Source organism: Delphinapterus leucas, chromosome 1, assembly GCF_059928025.1.
Source record: "Delphinapterus leucas isolate spDelLeu-1000000601 "Yukka" chromosome 1, BTC_Dleu_Yukka2, whole genome shotgun sequence".
Taxonomy (NCBI): Eukaryota; Metazoa; Chordata; class Mammalia; order Artiodactyla; family Monodontidae; genus Delphinapterus; species Delphinapterus leucas.
Window position 1 is genome coordinate 164,287,385 of NC_143129.1, and position 26,493 is coordinate 164,313,877.

The following is a 26,493-nucleotide window of genomic DNA, read 5'->3' on the forward strand; positions in this document are numbered from 1 at the left end:
TATGGCCCCACTAGGATCCTGGCCTCAGGCCCTGCAGGTTTACCCAGGAGGAGACAGGGGCTCAGAGAGAGTCAGGGGCTTGCTCAAAGTCCCACAGTGAGCCTCAAGCCCTAACCCAGACCCCAGCCAGGAGTGCAGTCACAGGGGGACTCCCCTATCTGGGGACTTGGGGAGCCAAAGCCAAACAAAGGAAAGCCTGCCCACTCACTCACTTTCCTGCTTAAAATCCCTATTGCGTTGCCATAACTTTTGGGGTGTAGTTCAAACTCCCCAGGGTGGCCCAGGGCCTTTGCTAAGGAGGCCTTGCTGGCCACATGCATCTCTCCCTCCAGCCTCACTAAACTACCTGCAGGTTCCCAAAACAAGTTGCTCTCATGCCACCGTGCCTTTCTTTGCACAGGCTATGCCCTTCCACGTGGGGGACCATCATCCAGTTGGAACCTTGTCAGATGCCCATCGGCCATCAGAAGTCAGCTGAGGTGTCACTGCCTAGAGGAAAACTTCCTGATCGCCAGCCCCATCCTTGGCTACATTTGCAGCCTCTCCCCTGAGCTCCCACAGCCTCCTGGGCTCCCCTTAACCTAAGCACGCATCCCCCTACCCTAGAATAGCCTGATAACTTATCTGTCCAATCCCCCAGGTGTCAGTGAGGTCAGGGCTTGGTTACAACCCTATATCCAGACTCAGTGGCACAGCTCACCCAGCTCTTCCTTCAGGTCTCAGCTCTGACCCTGTGGCCCCCTGCATTCCCCCTACCCCACCTCTGTATCACGCCTCTAAACACTGCCTCCAGCCATGACCCTCAAGGACAGGGCCACTGCTGCAGCCCCAGAGCCTAGCACTCTCGCTGCTAGATAACGTTCACTGAGGGAACCCATGGGAGGAGGGGGTCTGTCCATGCGGGTCTTGAAGATGGGGAAGTCTGCCAGGAGAGCAAGAGGGTAGAGAGAGAGCAGAGGGGCATGTGTGCAAAGACATGGAAAGCTGCTAGCTTCCTAGGACAGAAAAGCTTTCTCAAAAATGCCCCCTGCCCCAGGGAGGGGCAACAAGGTACTGCTGGGGTATGGCTGAGCTAGGGGCGGGGGCGCTCCTGGGAAGACGAGCTCATCCCATTGAGGGATGAACAAAGACTGCATGAAGGTGGGACTTATTGATGGCAGGAAGGGGAGATGTCAAGAGAGAGATGCCAGGGAAGGGCAGGCCGGGTGGGGAAAAATGCACGTGCAAAGGCCCCGAAGCAGGAAAGCATGTGGACTCGTGTTTGGTCTGGTGTGGGCCCAGTGCAGGAATTCACAGGGGAAGGAGGGAAAAGTTGCCGGGGCAGTTCATAAAGGGCCAGAGTTCCAGGAAAAGGCACTTGGATGAAAGGCCACGCGGGGCCACGTTCAGGGGTCCCTGAGCCAGGAAAGGCCATGGTCAAGGTTTTCAACAGACAGGTCATCAGGGGCCCAGAAGGATGGCCTGGAAGGGACAAGCAGGAGATGGTCTAGGAGAGGGAAGCTGAGGTTTCCCACCTTCCCAGCGCTTTGAGACCCCATGTGCTCAGTTTTCCTCCCATGACCCCTCTGCCCTCCATGTGGCCCCAACTCCACACAGCCAGAGCCCTGAGTCCCAGCTGCTGCCCCCCACCCCACCCCCAGGACCCAGGCCAGCCTCGGAAACTTGTTCCTGGGAACTTCCTGTGAGGAACTAGGCTCCTGAGGGTCCTGGATCCAATTAGGCTGGCTTTCCACAGCCCTGCAGGGCTGCGAAGAGCCATTTTCATTGTGATGACGGGGCTGATCAGAGCGGGAGGGGGCTGCTGTGTGCACCGTGGTCAATGGGAGCTGGGATGTTGTCCCTTCCCCTCCTTGCCTCTCCCCTCTCCTACCACCAGCCACTCAGAGACACCCAGGGAGGTGACCCTCACCAGGGAACGGGCCATGACCGCCTTCTGAGGGCTGAGAGGACATTCTGCAGGCTTTGAACACATGCCTTTCTCTGCTTCCATTTCCCCTTGGGCCCCCCAGCTCCCATCCCCACAGGGAACTCCTGCCAGGGTGAAATGACAATAATAATAAATCACTGAGCACTTCTTCCATATCAGGCACTATTAGGTGCCTTACAAGTATTTCTCACTCAGGCTCCTAACGACGACCCTGTGAGCTGGATGCTGTGAACATTTCGAAATATAACACACATTCAGAAAGATGCCTGGAACAAAAATGAGCAGCTCAATGACTTATTACCAAGCACACATCCAGGGGGCCCAAAAGCCCCCACCCGTGTCCCTTCTCGATTGCGGTCCTCACATCCCCCAAAGGTCCCACCCTGATGGCTTCCAGGGCAATCTCTCCCTTGCTTGGGGTCAGGAATGAGGCTCAGAGAAGATGTAACCTGCCCAAGGTCGTGCGGCTGGTGAGGGCAGAAGGAGTTGGATGCCTCTGCCATCTGCTCGCTGTGTGACCTTTCACAAGTCCATTTCCTCTCTGGGCCTTTGTTCCTTCCTCTATAAAACAAAGAGATTCAACTAAATCACAGCCTGGATTCTTGGACCCTCTGAGGGGCGATGTGGCCACTGACGGGTTAAAAGTAAAGATTCTGGAACAAGACAACCTGGGTCAAAGCCCCAGAGACTGTTACCAAACTGGGATGATAAAGGTATGGCCTCAGTGTCTTTGTGAGGATTTGATAAGTGAATACATAACAAGTCTTTGGAACAGTGCCTGGTACACAGTAAGGATTCAGTGTTGGTCGTTGCTGTTTTGTCATTAGGTTCTCCGAGGCACTCGGGAGACTTTCCCAACATTTCAAAGACCCACATGGAGATGTGAGCAACCAGAGACATCACCTGGGCCGCGGGGCAGTGGATGCAGCAGAGCCCTTCAGACCCCACAGGGGCTGCCTGGCAGAGCACTGGAGGGCCAAGTCTGGGATTACGCAAAGCACGAGAGCCAGCTGCTGAACCCCAGCTGTGGCCGGCTCCCAGGAGCTTTATAGACAGGTCCTAGGGGTCCCAGGCCGGGAACCCCCAGAAGGTGATCAGAGCCTGTCCTCATGCTGTATCTCAGGACCCCTGGGGTGGGCAGCCTGTGGGGCAGGGCAGACAGGGCTCAGGCCCGGGGTGGAGGCCAGCAGGTAGAGTGGGCCCTGAGCAGGACAAGGCAGCAAAGGGAAGGTTGGGCTGGTCAGAGAGAGGGATGGAGAGGGCCTGAGGTGGACATGTGGGTCGGGGTCGAGGCCAGGGAAGACCTACTACAGGCCCTGGCAGGCCAGGCCCACCTCCCCCAGGTCGCAGGGCTACCGCCTTCTCCATGTTCCTTGGCTTCCCACCTCGGGGCCTTTGCTCCAGCTGTTCCCTCTGCCTGGAATGCCCTCACCTGGAAAACTTCAAGCCAGTTCAGCTATCACTTCCTCCCAGAAGCCCCTCTCCCCCACACACACGATTATCGTCACTGGTTACAGTAAATCTAAAAGCACCACTTTCCTCCTCATAGGAAAGTGGTTCCTTTCCAGCAGTTACCAGAGTCTGTAATCATAGCATCATTTGTGTTTGTCTAATGTCTCCCCGACCAGGGAAGGAACGGTATGAGTTTTCCCCACCTCTGTCCCCAGCATGGAGCATGGGCCCTGGTATATGGTAAATGCTCAAGAAGTCCTGCCGGGTGAAGGTGGGAGGTCCAGGCAGGCTGCAAGCAGATCTGGGCAGGGTGTGGGCACACACAGCTGCACGGGTGTGCAGGAGGCACCATGTGCGAGGCCAGAACGTGAGGCTGGTGTAAGAGGCACCTCCGTGTAAAAACACACGTGTGCATGAGTATGCCTGTGTGCAGGTGATAAATATGGCGTGTACAAGAGTGTGGAAGTACACGAGGGGCAGGCAGGCAGCTGCGTGTTGTTTCCTGGCAGGTGCACACGGGTATATGAACATGTGTGTAAGCTGTGGGTGGCAGGAGTGCATAAACGTGCTTCTATGTGATGTGTATCACGTGTGTGGACTTGTCTCCTGAACTCCTGGCTCCTATAGGCCCAGTTTGGGGCACCTCTGGTGGTGTTTCTGAAATAGCAGGGGAGCACCTCGAATTGGCAAAAGTGGGGCAGGGGGAGCAGGGTCAAAGGTGGAAGCGGAATGGCTGATAGTATGAATATGTGCAAGTGTGTGTATTTGAGTGTGTCTGGGGGGGGTGTGCCCGTCTCAGCCAGGTGTCCTCCCATTGAACCCCAGAACCTGAAATGGCTAAACTGTCCCCTCAAGGAACATGAAGCCTTTGCCCAAAGCTCAGAGAAGGACCCAAATGGTAGGGACCGCCCCCCAAGGATATCCTGCCACACGGGTGACGCAGGGACAAGGGAGGACGCTTTGGGCCCCAGAGCCAAATCCCTTGGCCTTCCCCACACACCTTATCCATTCAACACACCACTCCGCCCCATCCCCGAATCCTACCAGCCTCCAAAGCCCGGCGCCAGCCCTGGTTCCACGAAGCCAAACCCACAGCCCCCAACCCACTTCCACTCCACCCACCTCTCAATCCCACCCAAGTCCAGGTGGGGCGCTGGGCCCTCTGCAGCCCTGCACCTCGAGGAGTGTTACCTCCATTGTGAAGACGAGGAGGCCGATGCAACAGAGGGAGCAGCTCCCCAACCAGGGCTGTCTTTGCCTTTGAACCCCAAGGCACATATTGCGGCAGCCTGTTGGCACCTGAGAGGAAAGCCCACCAGGCAAAGCGTCGGGATGTGTGGACAAGGCCTACTCCTCTCCTTTCCCGCTGTAGTTTCCCCAATGGACAGAATGAGGTTTGGCTGGATAATCTGTGAGGTCCACCTCTCCTCAATTAGTGTGTGACTTTAGATCCCAAATGGTTCCCCACGAATTGGGTATACATGCGGCTACATGGAAAGATAACTGTCCTCTTTCCCCCAGTACACCAAGCCTTTCCAATACCCTGGACAAGGGCCTAGCACGGTGCTACAGAGACAGGAGGAGCTCAGGATGCATATACACTCAGTGCCCGGTCACACATTCAACACCGGGCACCAAGGAGGCCTGCCCTCAGGGAGCTCACAACCCAGTGGGGAGAGAGAAGCTACTGAAGTCATGAAACTATAAGGTCAAAAGCACTGGGAAACCATAACACTAACATCACTTCCCAAGTGTTATTCACAGGGGGAGGTGCAGCACTTCACACTGTGTAAAGAAGACCTTTCCAGCAATGACAACTGTCTGACAAAGGGAGGCTAGGGGGCCTGGTGAGGAGGGAACTCCCTGCCACTCTAGCGGAGATCAGACGCCCTCTTGTCAAGGATGTGGGAAGGGAGTTCCCGCTCTGTGCAGGGATCAGGTGAGGCTGGGCTTCCCCTCACCAGCTGTGGGATTCTAAGGCAGAGTCCCAGAGTGCTGGGTTCAAATCGCACGATGTGCCTGTTGAGCTCTGTGAACTTGGACAAGTTCCCTAATCTGTGCCTCCATTTCCCTGGCTGTAAAATGGGGGTAATAACAATGAGGATTAAATATGTCAACATTTATAAAGCCTTTTGGAACACGGCCTGGCACAGTGTGAGCACCCTGGGCCACTAAATGAGTAAGGCAGTGAGAGCTCTTTGTAAAGGGTCTAAGTCCCAGATTGGATCAAGCACAGACTCCAGTGTCAAAGGTTCTGAGGCAGAAATCTTCTTAGATGCTAAGGTTCTGAGATTGAAAGAGACTAGGCTTCTTAGATCCCATGATTTAATCATCTCATTATTTCCTGACAACAGCCCGGAGCCTCCCAGGGGAGGAGAGGGCAGAGCTTGGTGTCACTTCATCTCCCAGGGGCTGCCCCGCAGCCAGGGCTGCAGCCACACCTGGGCTCCCCGGCATCTCCTCACGTCCACCAAAGCCACAGCCACCCCGTCCTGGACCCACCTGCCCACTCGCCTGCATGGGGTTTAAGCATGTGCCACCTGTACGGACAGGCAAGGAGTGCAAATAAACAAATACATGAGGAAGTTTCGGATACTGATGAGAGCTGCAAGGGCTGATGTGACCGACAGTGACAGTGGGAAGCTATCACAGAGCAGGTGGCCAGGGAAGCCCCAGCTGAGCCGAAACCTGTAAAACAAAAAGGCGCCAGCCGTGCAAGCATTCCAGGTCGGGGGTGGATGTGCAAAGGCCCTGCCAACAGGCTTTGTAAATTCGAGGTGCAGAAAGAAGCTGGTGTGGCTGGAAGTGGTGAGACTGGGGGGTAGAGGGGGAGCTGAGGTGGAGGGGTGGGCGGGCCCACACCATAAAGGGCCTTGTAGGCCCCTAAAGGACTTTGGATTCTTGTTCTTCAAAATGCCTAGGAAATATTAAAAGAGTTTCAGCAGGGGAATGACAAGGCTAAACAAGGCTTTCAGGGTCCCCAGATCATGATCATTGCACTCATTCTGAAACCAGCACAATGGTTTTCAAAATCAAGGTAGGGCCTGAGGTGGTAATCAACAATCCTTCTAATCCAGTTGGTGTACACTGAGCTCCTCCTACATGCCTGGCCACGGCGGGGAGACATCACAGACACTCTTGTGTTCGTGCCCAACAAGCCATGAGAGAGTCATAAAGATTACCCCATTTTAAAGATCAAGAAATCGAGGCTCAGAGAGGGGAAGAATGTGCCCAAAGTCACATGAGCCATACACCACACTGTACAAACTGTAAAGACAAATGGATCTTGGTCCCAGGACCCAGATTCACCATCATGGTAGTGGTATTTTCAAGCCCCTGCTTCTCCAAGAGACCTTCCCTAAGGACTCATGTAGGCACCCATGGATACTGCCCTAGCTAGTGCTTTCTGCACCCTGTTAGCTTTGGAGCCCTGAAGGACTGTCCTTGTATTTCACATGGCTGTCCAACCTGGGCAGGTAAGCTAGGGACTGGCTGGCTGGACAGATGAACGTATGGATGGATGGATGGATGGATGGATGGATGGATGGGAGGGCAGATGGATGACTACTGAAATGACTAACCGATAAACTAATGAATGTACAATGAAAGAATAAAAGAATAATCTAGCAAACTAATGAATGAACTAATGGATGGAGAAGGAAGGAAGGAAGGACTCTCACTTTACAGAGGCAGGGAAGTGTCTGCCCAGGGAAGGGCTGGGGCCAGGCTAGCTTCAGACCCAGTCCACACCTCACCCACACACCAGCGGTCATCTTGCCCCCATCCCCCACACAAACAGCCTATTATTCCTCAGCCCCCGGGACAAAGCCATGCCTCTGCGAGGTGCTGGCCATTATAGTGCCCGTGGCCCCATCACCATAACCACCAGCAAGTAGTGGAATCTGGTGGGAGGTAGAGTGCTCCACTCTCCCTCTGAGTGTCTCACAGACAAAAGGAGACAGGAGACAGGCTCTGCTCCTAGCTGGGACCCAAACTGCTGGGTGACTTCAAGCCCGTGGCTGCCCCTCTCTGAGCCGAGATGACCTCTCAGGGCCTTTTCAGCTCTGACATTCTTTAAGGGGTGGGCTTCTAGATTTTTTACACAGTCACTGGGGTAAGCAGAAGAATTTGAAAGATCAAAAACTAGAAGTTGGGAAAGACACCTGTCCACAAGTACCAAAGTCCACCCAGGAAAAGGCTCCCTGGACAAGGAGTCCGGAAGCTTGAGTTTAAGCCCTCCTCTATCACTGCTTAACCTCTCCAAGCCTCAGTTTCCTAAATTTTAAAATGGGGTTAAGTATCCCCCACCTTGACAGTTTCACCTGAGTTTCTGGGAGAACCTGATGTGATAACAATCATGCACTACACAGTGCGAACTGTGAAGTTCCCTTCACTCAGGCAGGATTATGACGGCGGTGGGCAGGCGTAGGAGTGAAGGTGGACATGCTGTCCCATTCCAGTCCAGTTCTGTCCAAAATGACTCTTCCAGGGCTCAGATCCCCAACAGAGAACGGTGGAGAGAGCCCAGATGTAAAAACCTGAAATCTGAGTCCCTGTCTCAGCTCTCCATCTAACTGGCAATGTGACTTTGGGAAAATCACTTCCCCTCTCTAGACTTCAGTTTCTCCATCAGAAAAATGCCTGGCTTAGTACCCTCTAGCTCAGACATGCAAAGTTCTGCAGCCCTGAATCCCTAAGCCCCAGGCTTCAACCCCTGGCTCTGCCCGAAGTGAGCTCACCCTGCCCTGTGGAGTCACAGACCAGGAGTGACTGGAGGGGTCTCCCCTCCAGGAGACCTTGGGGAAGGGGTTAGACAGGCTTAGGGTCCTCCCAGGACAGACAAACTCTCCCAAAAGGGAAAGACCACACCCAACCAAGGCTGCCCAGGTGACTTGGACAGCGCCAGCCACCCCAGACCTCGTGGGCCTGGCCTTCAGAACACTTCTGTAGCCTCAAAGCCAGCAAGCCCTGACCTGTCCAGAGAAATACTTCAGGAACTTCACCCAAGTCCAAACTGCCTCCAACAGGGAGCCTCCAGGGCAGGGCAGGGGCGGCAGAGGGGGTAAGAGCACACCCCAGGGAAGAGGCTCAGACGACCACCACCGGACAACCTCTCCTGGCCCCTCCCCTCAGACAGGTCCCACTGGGGCTGCCGGCCTGCACCCAGCCAAGAGCCAACCACCTGCGGGCATTTACCACCAGAAGCCGCCTACCAGGGCCAGGAGGCCCACCAGGTCGGGGAAGGGGCTAACTGCCGAGCACACTTGCCCAAGGGCTCAGGGAGCTACCGCAGCACCCAGGGCAGGATTTCCGCCTACAATGGGGCCCCGGCCACCCATGAAGGAGACAGGCCCACCCCACCCCAGCTCAGAGCTCTGAGGGTGCCACAGTGCTCCAGGGCTGGGTGGGGGACAGCAGGATTACTTCCTCATGCCGAGGGTCTTAGTTGGAAACCCAGGGCCCACTCAGAGCCCCTATTGCCAACCCTCTCCTCCAAATCTGAGAATATAGTTTCTTACAATTCCGTTTTACGCGGCCTCTTCCAAAAGACATTTCCTAGTCCCCCGAAACCCCCGTCCCCAATCCTCCACATCCCCCCCGCAGCTCTGGGGAAATCGGCAGTTAACTTTTTCCCAAAAATCCCGCAGAGGCAGCTGGCTGGGGGGAGAAATGAGCCCCGAGATCCTTTCGCGGCATTTCACCGCCTTCCAAAAGAAAAAAAAAAAAAAAAAAAACTAAAAAAAGAGAGAAAACTTTCGGAGTTAACTTTAAATTCCCAACCCTCCCCCCAAAATCGCCCAGCGGCTTCCTTTTTTTTTTTTTTTCTCTTTAAAGTGCAATTGCATTGTGTCTCACCTCCCCGAAAGGCTCGCGGCTCTCGCCAAAGAAAAGGAAAAAAGCCAACCCTTCGGGTGCCCCCTCTGCTTCCAGCCGCCTCTCCCACATTCTCAGACAGTTTTATTAAAATTTTCAGACAAAAGAAAAACAAAAATGGCAGCCTGGCTTATTTTTAAAACAGGACAGGGACGCCATATTCTGCAGATCTGCAAAAAAAGGGAGAAATCCGGCACTGGCCGCTCCACCCGGCCGGCTGCAAAGTGCGCGAACCGCGTCGTTTGCAATCCGTTTATTTGCATTAAGCCCCATGAATCATTGTTTACCGGAGAATTGCAGCAGGTTTGAATAGCCCGGCTTAAGAAAACACACACACGCGCGCACACACACACACACACGCACACGCACACTCGGAGAGCAGACCAGACACACCGCCGGAGACACTTCCTACCCCGCGCGCCGCTACCGCCGCCGCTCCGGGCCGGGCCCGAGGTGCAGGCGGCCCTGGGCCCTCTGAGCGCCCCGGCCCGCGCGGCCGGCCCCCCGCCCGCAACTCGGCGCAACTTTCCCGCGGGCGGGCGCCCGCCGCCGCCGGGCCCGCTCCCCGCGCTCCGGGCCCGCACGGACCTGGCTGTGCTGGCGGCGGCTCCGGGACGCGGCCGCAGCCCCGCGCCCGGCGGCCCGAGTAGGGCCGGGCTGGGGCTCCGGCTCCGGGCTCCGGCTCCGGCTCGGTGCGGAGCCGCGCGCAAACCTTCCGGGTCGCCTGCTGTTCACTTCTGGGTTCTGCAAGCGCCGAGGCGGCGGCGGCGGCGGCGGCGGCGGGAGGCTGGGTCTGCAGCGCCGCGCGGCCCCCCGTGCGCTTGGCGAGCCCCCGCGCCAGGCGCCCGGCTCCGGGGGGGGGCCGCGTCGGGCCCCCGCCTCTCCGGCTGCGCAGCCCGTCCGGCCCCGGGGGCTCCCGCGAGTGGGCAGCGCCGGGCGCGGGCGACGGCGCGGGAGGGGAGGGGGCCGGGCGGGGGGCGGGCCGCGCGCTGGGGGCCCCGCTTGGGCCCCGGGGCCTCGTCTCGCGCTCGCCGCCGCCGCCGCTGCCGCCTCTCAAAGTTGCGCGGCGCCCCCCGCCCGCGCCGCGCCGGAGGCAGAGCCACAAAGGAACTCCTCGCCCCCCTCCACCCGCCCGAGCCGCGCGGGGAGGGCACCGGCGCCCGGCCCTAGGCCAGCCCCTTCCCCAGCACGGGGGCTCCCGGGGCCCCGGCTGCCGCGGCCATTGTCCCGCCCAGGCCCCCTCCCCGGCGACGGCGGACTGGGGACCTGGGCCTGGCGGGCCGCGGCCCCGACCAGGCCGAATCCGCGCGGGGCCAGGCCGTGCCTGGGGGTCTCCCTCGCAGACGGCAGGCAGGAGGGGACCCCCAGGATGGGCTCCCACACCTGATAACCAACGATCGTGCTCAAAATCCAGGCTGAGATTTTTGTTTTTAAGTCGAGGACACGGGGATGGGGGGAGGGGGAGAAGTTTGTACAGGCCAGGCCACCCCCTCCCTCAGTAAGCTCCGGCGCTCCCTGGCCCTAGGCCCGAGCCCCCAAAGGGTGGGGCCGCCGGAGGTTGTCAGTAGCTGTCCTCGCCGAGTCTCTCAGAGGTGGCACCGGCTGTCCCCCAGCTCCAGACCTCAGAGCCATCTGTGTGTGACTCCTCCTCCCGCTTCACCCTCCCCAGCCAATCAGTCACCAAGTCCTCCGGATTCGGCCTCCCGGGCTGTGTCAGCTTTCAAACTTCACTTCTACCTGAGGAGGCGGCCAGTCCCTGGGTCCTTTCACCGGGCTCAGACCTCCTGTGACACTCACTCATTGCCAGCTGGCCTCTAGGCCACGATGAATCAAGGCTGGCCCTGCCCTCAGGAAGCACCCAGTCCCCCGGGGAAGGACACACACATAAGCAATCACCTGCCAGTGTTTGCCTTCCTCTGGGAAGCATTTCCCAATTCGTTAAATAGTGATTAAGGACCTCCTATCAGACGCTGTGCTGGTTGGCTGGAAACACAGCCATGAGCAAGTTGGACAAAATCCCTGCCCTCCTGGAGATTCCAGTCTAGCCCAGGATGTCAAGGCTGATCAACTGGAGGACAGCGCCTACGTGTACCATTTGTGTTCAAGCCCTAAGCACAGTGCCTGGCACCGAGCAGAGCACAATACATATGTGTAGTGGGAATTAGGTGGAATTATAAAGGGGAAGAGGATGTAGATGACACAGAGGAGGCCATTTTTTTTTTCCCTCAGGGAGGTGGAGAAGCTCTTCAGAAATTAGTTCTGGGGTGAGCCGGCTTGGGAAGAAGGGAGGGGTTTCCAGTTTCCAGGAAAATGGGGGTGGTAAATAGCAACCCATTGTTGAGAAGTTCAGTGAAATGATAAATTAATAAATGGGAGAGGAGACAAATATCTCATGCAGAAGAATTTGAAATAATTTCTGCAGATAGCCAAGGAGGTGGAGCATAACCCTCCGCTCTTTGGGGGTGGGCTGCATAGAGTGACTTCCTTCCAAAGTGTGCAGTATGAAAAAGGAGGGAAAGAGGAGTAACTTCACAGCAGAGAAACCTGACACCAGCTACCTCAGCCGGGTGACCAACGCCAACATCAACAGTCACAAGTCACATTGACAGTATGTACGTTTGACAGTATGTGATGAAAATGACACTTTACCTCTCTGGTCTTCCTCCCGATAGCCTATAATTTCAGCCTTGGCATGAGAAAAACATCAGGCCAAATAGAACAGTAGGGCGTCCGAAAAAAATACCTAACTAGTACTCCCCAGAACTGTCATGGTCATCAAAAACTGGGAAAGTCTGAGAAACTGTCACAGCCCAGAGAAGCCTAAAGAGACATAACAACTAAATGTAATGTGGTATCTCAGACAGGATCCCAGAACAGAAAAAAGATGTTAGGCTAAAAACTATGGAAATCTTAATAAACAATGGACTTTAGTTAACAGTAATAAATCAATAAAAGTTTTCATCAATAATTGCAACAAATTAAAAAAATATAACATACTAACATGTTACTAATAGGGAAAACTGAATGGGAGGGTAGGGGAACATATGGGAACTCTGTCATATCTTCTCAATTTTTTTATAAACCTAAAACTGTTCTAAAAAATAAAGTCTAGGGACTTCCCTAGTGGTCCAGTGGTTAAGAATCCATCTTGCAATGCAGGGGATGCCAGTTCGATCCCTGGTTGGGGAAATAAGATCCCACAGGCCACGAGGCAACTAAGCCCGCACCACAACTAGAGAGAAGCCCGTGCTGCAACGAAAGACCCCTCGTGCTGCAACTAAGACCTGATGCAGCCAATAAATAAATACTTTTAAAAAGATAAATATTTTTTTAAAATAAATAAATAAAAAATAAAGTCTAGGGGCTTCCCTGGTGGCGCAGTGGTTGGGAGTCTGCCTGCCGATGCAGGGGACACGGGTTCGTGCCCCGGTCTGGGAAGATCCCACATGCCGCAGAGTCGCTAGGCCCGTGAGCCATGGCCGCTGAGCCTGCGCGTCCGGAGCCTGTGCTCCACAACGGGAGAGGCCACAACGGTGAGAGGCCCGCGTACAGCAAAAAAAAAATAATAATAATAAAGTCTAATAGGAAAAAAAAAACTTAAAAAATTCACCAACCCATGTGATTGTTGATATCATTGTTGTTCAATGAAATAGAGCTTGACATAGCACCTAACACATTTTAATGGCCCAACGAGTGTTATTATGCTATTATTATCATCATCATTGCAATTCTAAGTACTTAGAATAGCACATGCAAAGGCACTGGAGTTTAGGGTGGAGAGGGAGATGGGAGACAGAATCCTGAAGGCTTTGACTGCTGCTGAGCTGGAATCTTTATAAGGGATTTATGGGGGAGGGTAACATGATCTGTCCCTGCCTCACCAGCCACCTGTCTAACCACCTGGAAAGCTATGCTTCTGTCAGACTAAGTGAGCTGCTGTCTCAGGCATGGCTCTTTACCTTCCAAGGCACATGCTGTTCCCTCTGCCTGGAATACCCTTCCTTGTCCTTTCATCCCACCTTTCCTGGTCACTTTTAACTCATCCTTCAGGTCTTAACTTAACTGTTCTCTAAAAAGTCTTTTGGGAGCATCTAAGAGGCTTTTAATATGGTCTGAATGGAATTGGTGTGGGCTGAGATGCAAGAAGCCAGAGGTGAAGAAATTGAACTCATCTCTTTGCCACTGCCAACCAGACCCCTCTACCCCAAATCCAAGCACGCTGGACATTGCCCCTTCCCTGAACACACTGTGCACCTTCGTGCCTCCAGGCCTCTGCTCATGCTGTCCCCTCTGCCTGGGATCCTCAGTTCTTTTCCACCCGTCTTTTATCTCTCTAGTGAACACCTACTTATCAAAGTTCAGCTCAAACATCACCTCCTCTGTGAGGCTATTCAAGGTCCTCTGTGTGGGGAGAGGCACTTTCCTCTGGTTTCCAAGAGCACCATACTCCTCTGGCCACACTGCTGGTAAAGTACTTATCATGTTGCATTAGAATAAATGTTTGCTGAATGGATGGACAAACGATCGGGTGAACAGCAACCCACTCTTACCCTCTCCAGTTCTTCAAATCCTCCTTATTCTCCTCCAGGAAGCCCTCCGTGACCACTCCAACCCATTAACTGCTGTTAATGCAGTTAACTGCCCTCCTTCTTCTTTAATTTTTACAATTTAGCCCCGGATTATATTCTAACTGTTGTGTATATGAGTATCTGTCTCTTGGGTTAGAGTAAATGCTTTGAGGAAGAAACCATGTCTTACATGTTCTACATTTTCACTCATTCAACAAGTATTTACAAAGCACCTACTTCTATGTTGCCACTAGGGTCCAGACTCTGGAGAGGCAGTGAACAAGACCCAGGCCCTGCACTGTTAGTGCATTAGTTAGGATAAACCAGACTGTGCTGCAGTAACAAAGAACTCCAATGACATATCACAAAACCTCAGTGACATAACACGAATTGTTTATTTCTCCTGTGTGCCACATGCTTATCCTGGGTCCTCTGCTCTAGTCACTTGGAGACCTAGGCTGAGGAGTCCCTACCATCTGGAAGCTGCACCCACTGGAACATGTGGCTTTCTCAGTTACCATGGCAGGAGAAGAGAGTCTAGAGGCTCTCCATCCATTGGCCAACACTAGTCACATGGTCTTGCCCAACTGCAAGGGAGGCTGGGAAGCAGTGTTCCTCTGGAAGGCAAAGAGAAGTGGACCTTAGTGAGCTCTCCCACCGTCTGTTCCAGGAGACAGAATTTAACATATAACCAAGCGAATAAGTAATTCATCTCATAAGAGCTTCAAAGGGGAGGTTGGAGGTGTCTGGGGAGGGGGTAAGGGAAAATCAAGGAGAACTTCCCAGAGGAAGGGCCACGTAAGCCGAGACCAGAGAAGAGCATTTCTGGCAGAGAGAACAGTACATGAGGTTCTGAGGCAAAGAGGAGCTTGCTGTATTGCAAGGCCAAAACGACAGTGGAGCTCAAATGGAATGAGGGGGTTTGCAAAGTGACGCTGAGGGCCAGAAGTCCCAGGCAGGCTCTGGCAAGGATTTAGGATTTTAGCTTAAGAGCAAGAAGGAGTCATGGAGAGGCAGGCATTAAGCAGAGAAGTGGTCAGATTCCTTTTCAAAAGGTCCCTGTGACTTCTGGGGAGAGAATGGACTGGAATGGGGCAAAGTAGGAAAGCAGGGAGGACAGGAGGAAGATTTTCAAAGTCTGCCAAGTGAACAATGGTGATGGATTGGACCAGGGTGGCACTAGCAGAAGTGGAAAGAACTGGACAAATGTGTGACATATTAAGGACTACGTGTCACCAGAACGTGGTGGCAAATAGATGTGGGGAGTGAAGAAACAAGAGGTGTCCAGGCAATTCCCAGGTGCCGCAGCCCCATCATGGCAAGCACAAGGCTGGCTTCATAGCCTTGCATCCCCAGCCTGTTCACAGTGGGATCTTGATGCCAAGAGATTTCCATCTTCTCTCCTTGCCCTCAGCTGAAGCTACCTGCCTCTTCATCCCACAGACTGGGGTGTACCTCCTATCAGAAGTAAAAACAACCTCAAGCATGAACACATGGACTTTCTAATTGCACCCCGACAGGATTCCTGGGAGGACGGATGGCAGGGATGTTATACCCCACTTCACAGGTGGGAAAACTGAAGCCCAAAGAAGGAAAATGGTTGGCTAAGTTTGGAGCCAGGTTTTCAGCTGAGGTCCTCCAACTCCTGGTCCAGAGCTCTGTTTGCTGCAGGGCCTGGTGGGTGCTACGTGGTGTTAGCTGAGTGAATGAATGAATGAATGAGCATGTGAGTTCTTTGCCCATTCGCTCTGTTTACCTTTGCCTATTTTATTTCTCTCAAGATGGCTGTAGAGTTTAGAGTTAACAAATTAGGTTTAAGAGTTCAACACAGCTAGGTTTGAACCTCAACTTTGTATCTGATAGGCTGGTGGTTTTAGGCAAGTTTTTTTGTTTGTTTTTTATTTAATTTATTTAGTTTTGGCCGCACGTTGGGTCTTTGTTGCTGCACACGAGCTTTCTTGTAAAAGCAGTGATAGCTATTGTTCAACTTTCTGCTCTTTGCATCTCTATGATACAACCCCCATTCTGTTTCTTTAAGCCTTTAGTAAGATGAGATGCATACTGAACGGTAGGTTGGCTCTGGGTTACCTGGATTGGCACAGAGCAGAGAGGAAAGGCAGGCAGAGGAGAGAGCTTGAAGGTGCACTGGGAGGAGAAAGTCGGAGCTGGAAATGACCAGGACTCTGTAAGTCACTGGAATGCAAAGAAACCTTGGGGACATCATTGGATTTCCACCAAATGTGAGGTAGGAAATTCCAGTCGATTTTTATTTAAATCTCAAAGGATCAGGAATCTGGCCTCTAAACAGGAAGAATGTTGTGACTCATTAGTAACGACTGTCATAGGCAGGGCCAGCCTTATTCAGGAGTTTCCAGGCCCACAATTGAGTTTAGTGCTTGCTTAGCCAGAGGTCAAGACTGTGACTTAGTCGTCTATGTGTGTCTACCATCAGTAGTGAGCTGGGGGTTGTGGGATAAAGGGAGGTGGCAGAAGGAAAAGTAGGGGTGGGGGGGCGGGGAGAGCAGAGCCAGAAGCAAGTCAGAGCCCCAACCAGGCAGGGCAGGACATGTGGATCCTCGTCCTGACTCTGTTACTAACCTCAGTGAGCTTGGGTAAGCCACATGGCAGCTCTGGGCCTCAATTTCTTCAACTGTGAAATGGGTCAACAGTGCCTGAGGCAAGTTGTAAGTGAAAAGCATAAGTGCTTTGAGATCAGACACACAAGGTTCAAATACTGGCTCCCAGGAGCTTTAGGACCTGACGGCATCTCAGCCTCCTCCTTTATCAAAGGAGGATACTAATCCTGATTTCACAGGGCTGTGTGTCAGGATTGGAAATTGTATACACCACAATTTACCAAGCATTACTATAAGTGAGGCATCTTGCTGGGTTTTTTATAGGCGTGATCTCACATGGAGAAGGTAGGGCATGCAGCACAATGTCCAGGACCTGGCAGGGGCTCAGGGAGTGTTAATTCCCCCATCCCTGCAGGATCTAAGGAGTTCATGGATATGGAAGGGCCTTATCATTCACAGATCACCTTCAGAAAGTGATGGCAGCTACTATTTTCAGCCCTTCCTCCTAGCTGGTCTCCACAAACCTCCAGAGATGGGCTGTCACAGCAGATCTGGACACAGCTCTTTTTTATGACTGACCCAGGGGCTGCCAGGGCGAAAGGGCAGAAGTGCCATAATGAAAGGGCAGACAATTACCTTCCCTTATAATTAGCATTTGTAGTAAATAAAATAATAATAGTCTTTTGCAGGCCCTGAGAACACAAAGCAGCCCACATGGATAACATCTGATTCCCTTCTCTTCTGCCAGGAATTGTGTGCCCACAGGGATGGGATGGGGAAATTGAGGCAAAGAAAGGAATAAGGCCAGCCACTCTAAGCCACACACAAACCAGGGTGCCAGAGTCATGGAAAAATCCTTAAAGAAGTGACTCAGAGTGGCAGACAACTGGGGGCTTGTATTTGAGATCCTGGCTCCACTGCTCACATGCTTTGTTGCTGTGGGTAGCTAACTTCCCTTTCTGGGCTTCAGTTGTCCCATAGGTAAAATGAGACAGAGTCAACACGTGACCTGATGTGAGTCTATTGTTCTAGGCTTTATTCTGTTCATATATAATATTGAGCACTTATTTTTGCACACTTCGGCTGGCAAGAAAGAGAACTCCACCTCAGGTTAGCAAATAAGCAGGAAAAGGGGGTTACTGGCTCACAGAATCCAAGGCAAGTTTGAACAGCCAAGCTGTACAAGAAGCAGAGGTCCCAGGAACAATCAAACCAGGGGCTAGAATACCTCAGGCCTCCCTCCTTTCTGCTTCCCTCAAATAAGCGTTAATCTTTCTCCAGAGTGCAAGGGCACCAGCAGCTACCCCAACCTGCAGATCAGAGCTTCATCCTCCTAAGGGAGCCTGCTGTCATTGGCCCTGCTTGAGTCAGGTGACCACCTTTGGACCAATCAACTGCAGCCAGTAAGGCGGCATCTATAGCATCCCAGGGGAGCGTTAGAGAGCCAGTAACAGAAGGGGCAAGTTGCCCTGGGGAGAAGTAGGGGGCACTAGGCAGGCAAAATCATGGTCATTCAATAAAAACAAAAATCCCTGCACATGGCCTGTAGAAGAGTGAAAGGGGAGGAATGTCATTAAACCAAAGCAGTGGTATAAATCCCCAGGAATGCAGAAATACTAGAGGCGGGGCAGGGTGGGGAGACCTTATAGGCTTGATTTCAGACCCCAGCCCGCTGAGCTGGGTACCCAGTCCTATCTGGACACTTGACCCACAAGGGGAGAAGCAGCTTCCAGGCTTCTCAATGGCCTGGATGAAATACCTGTGCGTGGACATCAATTCATGCTTCCTGCTAGGCCTTTACCTTTTACAGGCGACAACAGCTTCCTTCTTTGGGGAAATTGCTGTGTCTCTTATTCCAACCAGGTGGTTCCAGTGGGGACGGGAGGGTCACACAACCCAAGCCAGGCCAATCAGGAGTCTTCTCCCAGGCTATCCTTGGGCGCCTAAAGCCGTGGCCCCAGAAGAAGCCATCTGAGAGAATAGAAATCCCATGCTGAGAGGGGCAGAGTGCAGAGAAGAAGGTGCTGGCAGCACCCTCATGCCTCCACCAAGCCATCCCAAAGTTTGGCCTAACTGCAAGCCCCTCCCTTGGTTTGGCTACAATGAGCCAAATTCCCCTTGGGCAGGTGTATTCGTTTTGCAGAGCTGTTGTAAAAAATGATCACAAACTTGGTGGCTTAAACACGAATTTATCCTCTCACTGTTCTGGAGGTCAGAAGTCTCAAATCAAGATGTGGGCAGGGCCACACCCCCTCCTCAGGTTCTAGGGAAGAACTCTTCCTGGCCTCTTCCACCTTCTGATGGCTCCAGGCATCCCTTGGCTTGTGGCTACAGGTGTCCAGTCTTTATCTTTGTCTTCACATGACCTTCTTTCCCTTCTGTTTCTCATAGGGACACTTGTCATTGGATTTAGGGCCCTTCCAGGTACTCCAGAATGATCTTATCTCAAATTCTTAAATTTATTACATCTGCAATGACCCTTTTTCCAAATGATGGCACGTTCACAGGTTCTGGGGATTCAGACAGGGACCTATCTTTTGGGCATGCTATCTTTTGGGCATGCTACAGCAGGCCTATGTCCTTGTAACCAAAAGAACCCTCACTCATACGTGCCTCGGGTGAGCCATGGATCAGTCCTCCTCCCTTTGTTCTGGTCCTGGACTCTGAACAACACTTTAAAAGCTAATTCCAAGGCCTTTGAGGAGTGTGATCCCTCTCGGAGCCTCAGTGTTTGTTTTCTGCTTGTAAGCCTGGGGCCACCTGTATGTCCACAAGGAGGCTGAGCAGATTGAAGTGACACAGGCAAGACCCGGCCCCACAGTTAACACTCCACATGAGCTTGTCTCCTCAGGCCTGATGGTGGACACAGGGTATGCAGATCACCACAAAGTAGGAGGCACTTGACACCTGGTTTATTTTATTTATTTATATATTTATTTTGGGCTGTGTTGGGTCTTCGTTGCTGTGTGTGGACTTTCTCTAGTTGCGGTGAGCAGGGGCTACTCTTCGTTGCGGTGCACGGGCTTCTCATTGCAGTGGCTTCTCTTGTTGCACAGCATGGGCTCTAGGTGCGCAGGCTCAGTAGTTGTGGCACGTGGGCTCAGTAGTTGTGGTGCAGGGGTTTAGCTGCTCTGCGGCATGTGGGATCTTCCCGGACGAGGGCTTAAACCCATATCCCCTGCACTGGCAGGCGGATTCTTAACCACTGCGCCACAAGGGAAGCCCAACACCTGGTTTATCCATCGGGGTCCCAAGAGTATGACCCCCAGGACCTGACAAAATCAAATCTCTGCTCCTGCAGAGCTGAGGGCTAGAGCCTCTTGCCAAGCCCGTCAGCCTTGTAGAAGGACAGGAATCCGAAGGCTGATTAAATGAGGTTTGCGGCCACAGGGGGAAATCCCAGAGATAAGGAAAACACAACATTGGTAGCTGTTCCCTACTGAGTGCCTCCTCCGAGCCAGGTTCCACGCTCAAGCCATTGACCCACCCCCCACCCCTTTTAATCCTCACCATAATCCCATGAGGCAGCTTTGGTGATCCCCATTTTACGAACAAAGTTGCTGAGGCTCAGAGAGATGAAGTCAGTGGCCAAGGCCACACAGCAAGTGAATGGTGGGGCCTGGTCTGACTCCATTAGCTCTGCCTATCTCTTCCCACCACACACAGTGGCATGGGGTGCTTAGAAGCAGGGTGGGATAGCATTCTTTTTTTTTTTTTAATTTATTTATTTTTATTTTTGGCTGCCTTAGGTCTTTGTTGCTGCACGCGGGCTTTCTCTAGCTGTGGTGAGCGGGGGCTACTCTTCGTTGCAGTTCGCAGGCTTCTCATTGGGTGGCTTCTCTTGTTGCAGAGCACGGGCTTTAGGCACGTGGGCTTCAGTAGTTGTGGTACACGGGCTCAGTAGTTGTGGCTCGCAGGCTCCGTAGTAGTGGCGCATGGGCTTAGTTGCTCCGCGGCGTGTGGGATCTTCCCGGACCAGGGCTCGAACCCGTGTCCGCTGCACTGGCAGGCAGATTCTTAACCACTGCACCATCACGGAGGTCCTGGGATAGCATTATGAAGCATTAACTGAAGGTTTTTCCCCCACCAAAATGCCCTTGTGCCCTCTGTCCTTCCTCCATCAGATTTTGATCCACAGTTGTATGCCTGGTGCCTAACACAGTGCCTGACACATAGCTGGCACTTGATAAATATTTGTCGCGCTTAATAATTCAGTTAGGGCTTCCCTCGTGGCGCAGTGGTTGAGAGTCCGCCTGCCGATGCAGGGGACACGGGTTCGTGCCCCGGTTCGGGAAGATCCCACATGCCGCGGAGCGGCTGGGCCCGTGAGCCATGGCCACTGAGCCTGCGCGTCCGGAGCCTGTGCTCCGCAACGGGAGAGGCCACAACAGTGAGAGGCCCGCGTAACGCAAAAAAAAATAATAATAATTCAGTTAGCTAGGGCACTCCTGTTGTTAGTGCCTCCGGGAGGGGATGACATGATAACAGGGATAACAAGGACTTAAGTTCTGGACTTCTGTGCCAAAACCCTAGGTCCAGACCTAAGACCAAAGATTTAAGAGAACATGTGATAATCCCTGCTGCACCCACCACCCCGGGAAGGAGGGGAGGGAGAGGAGACAGAGAGGGGCAGCAAAAACAAAGCTTAGAAAGCGAAGGGCCCCCGAGAAGGGAACCCCAGAGAGCTCTTGGGATCTGAGAACTGAGGCACGTGTGCAACCCCAGTGTTCTTGGTGCTCTGCATGGTGCAGGTGGGGACGAAATAGAGCCTCAGGGCTACCACCGCACAACCTGGGAATAGAGTAGGGCTGGGAGGGTCTGGGAGGATGGGGGGGTTGGGAAGGTGCTGGGATGCAAGCCTTACTGAGGCTTAGAGCATCCACGGAGTGCAGAGGAGCTATGGAGCCACAGTCTCAGAGCCCAAATCCTTGTTCTGTGTGACATTGGGCGAGTTCCCTAACCTCTCTGTGCCACGCTTTCGTCATCCATAATGTGAAGATGACTTAATAATATGTCCCACTTCATAGGACTTGTGTGAGGATGAGCTGAGTACCAGGCACTTCTGCCACTTTAGTGGTTATCGTTATCAATACGTGAGCTGGGCCAGACCCACTGCAGCACCCACTGCAGACCCCAAGGGAGGTCTCCCATGTGCGGCAGTGATGGAGTTGACCCGGGGCGCAGCCAGCCAGCACAGTCTACAAAATGAGATAATGTTTGTAAAAACACTTTGCAAAACAGAAAGTGCTCTAGAAATGTCAGCGATTATTCATAGGAACTACACTTCTGCTTCCCCCATCCTATCCCTTGACTAACAATTTTCACCAATCTCCAAATTCATAGACACTTTTAAACTTCCTTCTCCTTTTAAAAATTTATGCTTATTTCATTCCATTATAAAAGCAATGCATGCTTATGATAGAAACATTTGAATCTACATAAAAGTCGAAGGAAGAGGGGAAAAATCTCCTTTGATAACTAATATTTTGATGTATGTTCCTCCAATCTTTTTTTGCCCAGGCATTTTCACAAAGGCGTTTTACCAAACTTACGTATAATTATTTTTAATATCTCTCTTTTCTTATTATAATACATGACTAAAATTAGCACATAAAGAGAAAGAAAAAAAGTATTAACCAGAATCCCCCAATTCAAGATACAATGCACTCCCAGGTCCCTCCCTCCACTTCCTACTTGGTCATTTTCTAGGACTTGCAGTTTTTGTATGGATTTGTTTTAAAGGACTGATTTGGAGGAGGGGAGAAGCACTCCGGCTCCCCCAAAAGCAGCATTCATGCCTTAGAAACACAGCTGCCCCTTTTTTCTTGTTGCAACATACCTTAAGTGTCTGACCCAGGGACAGAGAGGGAAGGATTTTTTTTTTTTTTTTTTTGCAGTACGCGGGCCTCTCACTGTTGTGGCCTCTCCCGTTGCGGAGCACAGGCTCTGGACGCGCAGACTCAGCGACCATGGCTCATGGGCCCAGCCGCTCCTCGGCATGTGGGATCTTCCCAGACCGGGGCACGAACCCGTGTCCCCTGCATCGGCAGGCAGACTCTCAACCACTGCGCCACCAGGGAAGCCCAAGGGAAGGATATTTACAGTTTACCTTTTCCTATCAAATATCACTTGTGTCTTGCGAATCCCACTTCTTAATCCATCTCCGTCACTTTCTTTTTTTTTTTTAATTTATTTTAATTAATTTATTTTTTGAACTTATTTATTTTATGTATGTATTTTTTTGGCTGCACTGGGTCTTCATTGCTGTGCACGGGCTTTCTCTAGTTGCGGCTAGCGGGGGCCGCTCTTGGTTGCAGTGTGCGGGCCTCTCACTGCGGCGGCCCCTCCTGCTGCGGAGCATGGGCTGTAGGCGCGTGGGCTTCAATAGTTGTGGCTCACGGGCTCCAGAATGCAGGCTCCGTAGTTGTGGCACATGGGCTCAATTGCTCCACGGCATGTGAGATCCTCCCAGACCAGGGCTCGAACCCACATCCCCTGCATCAGCAGGCGGACTCCCAACCACTGCGCCACCAGGGAAGCCCACTTTCTTTTTTTTAAAAATAAATTTATTTATTTTATTTACTTATTGTTGGCTGCGTTGGGTCTTTGTTGCTGCGTGTGGGCTTTCTCTAGTTGCAGCAAGCCGGGGCTACTCTTCGTTGCAGTGTGCGGGCTTCTCATTGCAGTGGCTTTTCTTATTGCGGAGCATGGGCTCTAGGCGTGCAGGCTTCAGTAGTTGTGGCTCGTGGGCTCTAGAGCACAGACTCAGCAGTTGTGGCCCACAGGCTTAGTTGCTCCGCAGCACGTGGGATCTTCCCAGACCAGGGATCGAAACCCTGTCCGCTGCATTGGCAGGCAGATTCTTAACCACTGCTCCACCAGGGAAGTCCACCTCCGTCACTTTCTAATAAGTAGGAAGTCTTGATTCCAATCATGGCTTGATTTCCAATCCTGGTTTTTGATGTCTTAATGAATTTTTGTCCTTTCCTGAGTTTTCATATGTATGCTTGTGAGTGTATCGGTAACTGCTTGTTGGAATCCACTGTAAAAGTCTGTCCTTATCCTGTTTGGCTTTTCATGACATTTGTCCCCAGTGACCACTTTCTCCTGCTTGACATTCTCACCTCCCTTGACTTCTGTGACACCTCTGCCATTTAACTCTCCCTTTACCTCTCTGATCACTCCTTTCCTATTTATTTTGCTGACCTCTCTTCCTCTGCCAGCTCTTAAATCTTGGTCTCCTTATGGTTCGTCCCCAGTTCTCTCTTCTCCGTGTAATTTTTTCCATCTTCCCAGGACTTGCACAAGGTTACTTCTTCCACCCTGATAGGTCCCTCCAGCACCAGGACCACATATCCAGCAGCTTGCTCTATCCTTCCCTGATTATCCTTCAGGAGTCTGAGCTTCCACCGGTCCACAGCCTCCTTATCACCTTCCCCCAATTCTTCTTGCTGAATTGATATATTCCACCCCCTGTCTTTCTCTCACTCTCTCTTTTTCTATTCACCCATAATAGATGGCTCAGTGTCATTGGCTTTTCTTTACGCCACATACCACTGAGTCCAGCTCAACCTGTTTAGGTTTTATTGGTTTGGTGTGGGGGATAAATTTTAATTTTGAAATAATTTCAAATTTATAAAAAAGTTACAACAATAGTACAAGAAACTCCCAAATATCCTTTAGCCAGGTTCGCCAGTTGTTTACACTTTGCCTCATACACTCTGTTTTTCTATCTCTTTCTATATCGATCTCTCTGTACATATATCTACACACACACACACACAATCACTCATATAGTGACATCCTGCTCCCTTTCCACTAAATATTTCAGAGTATATTTCCGAAGAACAAAAATAGTCTCTTAAAGAACAATAATAAAATCATCAAAACCAGGAAATTGAGTACTGATACAATGCTGTTGTCTAGTCCATGGTCCAGGAAATTGAGTACTGATACAATGCTGTTGTCTAGTCCACTGCCCATGTTCAAATTTTGTCAACTATTCCATTAATGTCCTTTATAACTATTCTTTCCTAGTCCAAGATCCAGTCCACAGTGGCACATTGCATTTAACTGTCATATCTCTTTCACTCTGAAATAATTCCTGAGCCTTTCTTTGTTTTTCTTGAGCCTGACATTTTTATAGATTCCATGGACCAGTTATTTTGTAAAATAGCTTCAACTTCTGTTTGTCTGATGTTTCCTCATGATCAGAATCAGATTATACATTTTGGGCAGGAATACTACTGAAGGTTGTATCCTTCTCAGTGTCCTACTTAGGGCATCCAAGACCCAGAACAGACCTTTCTAGAAATACTCAATGATACCATCCTTTCTAGAAATACTCATGAAATGGTATGAATGATAATAATGGCCCAGAAAAGAAACATAGAAATGCCAGTGAAAATATGAGGAAATAAAAATATTCTAGGACAAAAGAAAAAATTAATGGATTAATGATTTTTAATTACACTGGTATAGTTTTTAGAAGAAAGGAGTAAAACATATACCTACATATTGGTCTGTCACTGAAATGCATAATAACTTTATGTTTTTGTGTCTCAACTGCTGTAAATTTCTCATGTCTTCATCAGAATTGATCTTATTCATATTTTCATGCTTAATGGAAAGCATAACTAGATTTATAAATCTGTCCTTATAGTTGATCCAAGAATCGTTTTTATTAACTTTAACTTAGAAAAGTTTCTTTCATATGAATCAACAAATAAACAGAAAAACGGGGGTGCGGGGCGGGGGGTGGGGGTGGGACTTCCCTGGCGGTCCAGTGGTAGAGGATCCGCCTTCCAGTGCAAGGGACTCAGGCTTGATCCCTGGTGGGCAAACTAAGATCCCACATGCCGCGGGGCAACTAAGCCCGCACGCCACAACTATTGAGCTCGCGCGCCATAACAAGAGAGCCCGCGTGCCGCAAACTACACAGCCCAGCACCCAGGAGCCCGCGCGCCACAACTAGATAGAAGCCGGAGCGCTACAACAAAGAGACCGCACGCCTCAAGGAAGATCCTGTGTGCTGCAACTAAGACCCGACGCAGCCAAAAAATAAGGTAAACAAACAAACAAATAAATAAATAGAAAAACGGCGAAGTTTTGAAGACACTCATAAAAATCCCCTTTCACAATAAATCCAAGAAATGTCACTGCTGCTCGTGGCTTTGTTTCCTTCAGATTGATACTGATTCTAAAAGTTCCACAGTCAAAAAAAATTCCATTAAAATATATTCACCAGAAAATTCATCAAATATTTCTATTATACTTGGTTAAAAAAAAAAAACTTCCAAAGTTTTTCTTCTTTCACAAAAACAAAGCGACTGAAAATTGACATTATATGATCCATTGTTTTTCAAAGCTATCCAATTCTTGGTGAAAACAATTGCAGCATTCAAATATTTCCCTTTTATAACTTCTGGTAGGGTAAGAAGATCTTCTGTTGTTTCTCCCGCTCTCTTTTTAGAAATCTGATGATAATTTCTATGTAAATGTTCACTTCCTTACATTTGTTGTTACATAGTTAATGAGTTTCTCCACAATTTCTGTCCACCAACCTTCAAGAAGCAATTTTAAAGCTTGATGTTTTACTATACAGGGATGAAAGCTGATTCCAGCTGATTAAAGTATTTTTGTGTCTGATGGACCTCATCGAAAACTTCACATTGATCAAAGATAACTCAGGGGGAAATTGTCACACATAGCAGAGAGCAAAATCTGAACTGGTTCTCCTTTGGATCGCGCAGTTCTTCAAAGGTTGAGGTTAACTTTTCCATCGTTGTTTCTACTGCATGCACAGCTTCATGTGGAGCAATCATTTTTGTCTGGGAAAACCTTTTCACTGTTCCTCATTCTGCAGCGTTTTCCATCAGTGAAGTGAGCCTGAAAAGGATGACTACATTTTTTTCTAAAGTTCAAAAAAAATGTCACACATTTTTCTTTGCCATCACTCTGTTATTGCTTATTCTGAGTCTCCTATTTAAAAGCAGGGAAATATAGAGGTTAGAGGCACAAACTGCTCCAAAGTTAGCTTGAATGGTTAAGAACTGATATTGACTTACGCTAAAAAAAGAAAAGTGGAAAAAACCCC

General features: G+C 51.0%; 1 protein-coding gene across 4 annotated transcripts in view; it reads right to left on the reverse strand.

Annotated features, from left to right (window-relative positions):
• The window catches only part of ZNF362 (zinc finger protein 362), a 37,792-nt gene extending 27,773 nt beyond the window's left edge, over positions 1–10,019 (reverse strand). Inside the window, exon 1 of one of the 4 annotated variants that reach the window (XM_022575155.3) lies at positions 9,842–10,019. The gene's annotated coding sequence lies outside the window, so the exon portion shown is untranslated. The remainder of the gene's footprint in view (positions 1–9,841) is intronic. The other 3 variants (XM_022575153.3, XM_022575154.3, XM_022575156.3) reach the window with 3 other exon arrangements.
• Positions 10,020–26,493: the final 16,474 nt, after the last annotated feature.